Source organism: Gastrolobium bilobum, unplaced genomic scaffold, assembly GCF_033153095.1.
Source record: "Gastrolobium bilobum isolate Gb01-03AN ecotype WA unplaced genomic scaffold, APGP_CSIRO_Gbil_v1 utg31257, whole genome shotgun sequence".
NCBI classification, from domain to species: domain Eukaryota; kingdom Viridiplantae; phylum Streptophyta; class Magnoliopsida; order Fabales; family Fabaceae; genus Gastrolobium; species Gastrolobium bilobum.
In genome coordinates, this window is record NW_026897159.1 from 145,612 (window position 1) to 151,266 (window position 5,655).

Sequence of the window (5,655 nt, forward strand, 5' to 3'; positions counted from 1 at the left end):
GAAATTTTGATTTGATTTATAGTTAGAGATGTTGTTTACTTAACTTGTAGTCTCATGTCACGATCATTATATTTTTGTTTAATCCTTTATTGGATAATAATGTGTGATTTATTATTTTTTATATTAAAATATTTTTGAAATTTTTATAATTTCTTTTAGATATTTGAGAATGAATATAGTTTTTTAATATAAATTATAGAAGGGATAGGTTATTGTGCCTACTCCTATTTTACCTACTTTTGCCTACCTCTTTCATTACCGTTCGATTACCATCTCATCCAACGATCCATATTTGTGATATAAAATAAACCTTTTTTTCCATTTTTTCTTCTTCTCACTTTCTTCCATACCTTTTCTCTCTCCTCCCCTTTCTCTCTTCCTCTGCCATATACCTAATTTTTTTCCCTTCTGCCGTCGTGGACCTCAATCTCCTGACAAACTGTTCGATTCTAATGATATTTTTAATCCTTATAAATTAATACGATTGAATCGATGACTAACAAAGAAGTTTTGATGTGATTCAAAGCGGTGGTGCCACTAGGTCGATCTGTTCACAGAATCCTCCTTGTCTCTGCTTCAATATGTCGATCTGTTCTTCCACATGATAGATACTCTTAATTTCTAATAATTAATTGGCTATCCGTATCAACATAATTGCTGGAATGGCACCAATTAACCCTCTTTCCAGATTTTTCCAATATCAATTTTTTTTATTCTTTAATTTTTTTATTTATTTTGAATCTTTTCCAACTCTGCACAGATCTTTTGAATCACATTAAAACTTCTTTGTTAGTCATCGATTCAATCTTATTAATTTATAAAATTTATGTTGTTCTTCAGATCTAAAAACTTGTTGTGATTTTTCAATCCATTGACACTGGTAATTTGATAGAAACTGATTCAGAAGGAGAAAATTTATATTACAATAATAAAAACAGAGACTAATGTATATTGACGATGATTTCAAATGCTGTGGTAATTGATTTCAAATGCTTCTGCGCCGTTCACCTGAGCAAAGATTAACGATAAAGGAAAAAAATAGGTATATGGCAGAGGAAGAGAGAAAGGGGAGGAGAGAGAAAGGGTATGGGAGAAAGTGAGAAGAAAGAAAGGAAAAAAAAAGGTTTATTTTATATCACAAATATGGATCGTTGGATGAGATGGTAATCGAACGGTAACGAAAGGGGTAGGCAAAAGTAGGTAAAATAAGAGTAGGCACAATAACCTATCCCATTATGGAATTGCATATAATTACCGAGTTACGTGGTTCAACTAGTGACCCAGTATCTCGACCGGGTTAATGATCGGGTCGCGTTTAATAACATTGAATTGGATCAATAATAAATATAGGGGCATTAACATCTTACACCGATATAAAAATAATAAGTTTTACATCAAATCTTAACCGTTTATTTTCGTGCATCTAATGATTAAGATTTATTGGGTTCCACTTATTAATTTTCAATAAATCTCAACCGTTGAAAGCACAAAAATCGATAATTAAGATATGATGTAAGACTTACTATTTTTACATCAGTATAAATTGATCCTCTTCCATAAATACAATATATGGGTAAGTATATGACAAATATAACGTTGTTTTTTCGGTGTTGAATATTTGTAAATTTCCTTTTGGGAGAAAAAGAAAGAAAGGGAAAAGTGTTTATATTTTTAAATGACACGATTTATATCCTTTCACCCTCACAAAGAGGTGGGACCCACACCTTTATTTATTTTTGTCAACTCTCTCTCCTCCTTTATCTATCTGTGATTCACTCCTAAAATGACATAACTTTCTATATTTTAAAATGATACACATTTTTTTCAAAAAAAAAAAAGAAAAATAGAGGAGAGGGTGTGTGTAGAGGTTTACGTCCAGTTTTTGTAGGAAATCTTAGATTTATGCGGAAGCGGTTTAGGACCTAGTACATTGGTATGCTTACCGAATCATCATCGTTTCACAATTACCTCTCGGTGCGCAGGTCTCGTGTAGAATCTTCCCTTGTAGGATTCCTCTTCACGAACAGCTCACCTCAGCGCCGCAGCACGAACAACCTCCTTGAAGCTGGACTGTGGCAGATCTTCCAGACTATCTCTCGAGGAGGATGAGATGGTTGTGTGGGCAACCGTTCAGATGATGAACGTCTGCCTTTTGGGGTTTGTTTCTGATGATCTATTCACCTTGGAGGCACAAGAGGAGAAAACCATGAATATATACGCTTAGGTCTTAGACATAACTCAACCCTAAGCCTCATGGGCTCAAGTTTCACTGAAGCCCAATAGGACTTTAGTGACCAAAAGAGCATATATCCAACAATCTCCCACTTGCTCTTTAAGATACAAACTTGAGTTCGTAAACCCAAGACCATGTAGCCCATAAGCTATCATCATCTGATAATATACCTCATCCCTTGTCTCGAGCTAGCCTGGGGACCTACCATTTGTCATTGATCAAGGCTCCTGATAATCTTTACAAGATTATCTAATTCGGTGCTACTCCACTAAAAGCCCGAACGTGAACTCCAAGATTAATGACCTTTATAACATTAATATGCATTGCCCCTTTATAGAATGTCTATAATTCATTGATTAGTTTTCTGTAACCCAATCAATTATTTATTCCCTTGACTTTGATAATTTCTCTAATGGATTACATGCACTGGCCAGTGTCTTTAATATCCAAGTACCGAAATATATCAAGGGGACATTTCCTATAAATTCCTTGTTGTTTATCTCATAAATACTGATAATCAAATAATCTCACTCCCAAAACACCGAGTTATTGGCCGTCAAAAGATCGGACCTCACCCGTTGGTAAATCAAAGAATGAAAACTATTTGATTACCTATTTATAATAAACTCAGGATTAAGAGCAATCACATAACTATAGTTAACTGGAGATTTGATACCTTATGACAGAAAAACAACCTTAATCAAATCTCTCCTTGATCCTTTCCATGTGAATGTTAATTCACACCAATATTTTACAATGATTCGGACAAAATCACTTCATAAAATATTGCAGCCTGAATGAAGTGCCCAACTTTATTTAATGGCTGTGACTTCATTCATCAATTGTGAGATCCTATGATCATGTCCTCCATGAACGTATCCATATGATCATATACTCCACAATTTGATCCGGACCTTTATGTTTGTAAATAGTGCGCAAAATAAATAAATAAAGCCTTATTTATGAAATTCAGAAAATTATTTTATTGTTTCATCGTCTTACTCCAAGAGCACAATGAAACCAATAACTCCCACTTGCTTAATGCAAGTCTGGGATCCTCCTAAGACCCAAAGAAGTAACATGCCTCTCGAACACAAGTTCAGGCAAACTCTTAGTAACTGGGTCTGCAAGATCCACCTCTAATGCTATCTGAGTTTAGTGAAAAACTCATAGCTCGAGGTTGATTTTCTTGAGTCAATATCCACTTGAAATAACTGAATTTTTGAAAACTCAGCTTTTCAAGACTCCCACTAGAATATACCAGCATATAATCTCTCGTTCTCCAAAGATACTTGAGTACATGCTTAACAATAATCTAGTATTCCTCTAGGTTCAAAATGGTACTATCTCTCTACTCCCACTGCGTGACAGATGTCTGGTTTAATGCCCAACATGATATGCATGAGTCTACCTTTGCCAAAGCATAAGATATCCTACTCATGCATTCTTTCTTCTTAGAAGTCTTTGGTTACTCCTTAGGAAGATGAATTCCACATCTGAGAATTATAATTCTTCTCTTAGAATTCTCATGTTGAATTTTGGCAAGAGTTTTGTCAATGTAAGTAGCCTGAGGTGATGCCAACAACTTATTCTTCCGGCCTCATAAGAGTTTTATACCAAGAATATAATTGGCTTCCCCAGTACTTCCATACCAAAACACTAACTTAGCCAACTCTTTATGCTTGATATTACCTCCACGTTGTTTCCAATAAGGAGCATATCATCTACATAAAGTACCAGAAAAAACTACTGTCTTCCGTTGGATCCTTTACATACAAATACACATCATTCATCAAGGTTCTCTCAAAATCAAAATTTTGATAACCTGATCAAAACTGATGTTCCAAGACCTGGATGCTTGCTTAAGACTATGAAATAGACTTTCACAACTTGCATACCGTGTGTTTCTACCCATTTGCTATAAACCCTTTTTGGTTGTAGTATGCAGATATCCTGACATCCAACTCCCAAAATTAAATCTCATAATTGAGACTTATAGCAACCAAGAGAATCTGGATAGACTCAAGCATGGCGTCTGGCAAAAAATGCCTCCAAGCTAGCTTTGAAGTTTTTCACCTTCCTGTCCATCCTCTCTTTGCCTTTTATGTCCACATGCACCTTGTTGGTTTTACCCCTCTTGGTGTTTTTACTAGGACCGAACGGAGTTGAAATACAAGTATTTCATCTCATTGTTCATAGCTTGAGCAACACTTGATCAACAACATTTTCTAGTGCATTATTGTAACTAGTAGGATCAATGTCACTCAACAAGAGACAACTTGAGAGTTAACAAGGTTCTCTCCCACTACGAATGTACTGCACTAGACCTTGTGTATTTATAGGTAAAACAAAGAGTGGGTCAAATGATGGATCTTCAATTTCTTGAGGATCCGCTTATACTTGATATTGTTCCTTTACATGTGATACTAATATTTCTACTAGTTTCACTTATATATTATCATGTTGAATTTTCAATCATGGTTCTCTTGTTTGTTCACTTAGAGATATATCTATCCCCTCTTGAACAATCAAGGGAACAGTGGATGAAGCTTCTAGAGATTCTGGAAATTCTTGATCTGAGATAAATCTCATCAAGAATAACCTAACTTCAGAGCTTATAATTTCTTATCTAGTCCTCCTTTAAGAAAATCATGTGAGTGCTCACTTAGATTATCTTGTCCTTAAGACTAAATAAGAAATCATCCCTAGTTCTCTTAGGGTAGCCAAAAGATATGCACTCTTCCATACAAGATTCCATCTCATTTGACTGCTGTTGTAGGACGTGTGCCATAGCACCCTAAATCCGAATATGGTTTGATTTGGGCTTGCACCCTTTCCATAATTCTTTAGGTGTCTTTACAACAAACTTTGACAGAATCAAGTTAAGAAGGTACATTTCCTTCTCTTAGGCATCTCCCTTGAACAATATTGGCAAAGATGAATAACTGAACATGATCTTCACCAAGTCTAGAAATGTTTGATTTTTGCATACTGCAACTTCATTCAACTAACACGTTCTTAGAGTTGACAGTTACGAAAACAATCCCCTCTTAAATCAGGTAAGACCTGAAATTACCAGATAGGTAGCCAAACACTTTAGTAGACCAAAGTGTTTTGATTTGAACACCTACATGCTTTTCTGCCTCAGACTAAAACTCTTGGAAATTTCCAAAAGCTTTAGACTTATGGCGCACTTGGTTCATCTGTCCAAATCCAAAGTAAACATTCATATAATGAAGTACTCATCACCTCTTCTGGTCTGAACGCTAAGTGGTCCACATACTTTAGTATGTACCAATTCTAGTTGAATAGTTGCGCAAACCTTTTTGGCCCTTGTAGGATTGCTTGGCCACTTTACCTTCCAAATAGGACTAACATGTAGCTGTTAGTTAAAAGATTCTTGAACTTTCAGTATCTCTTTT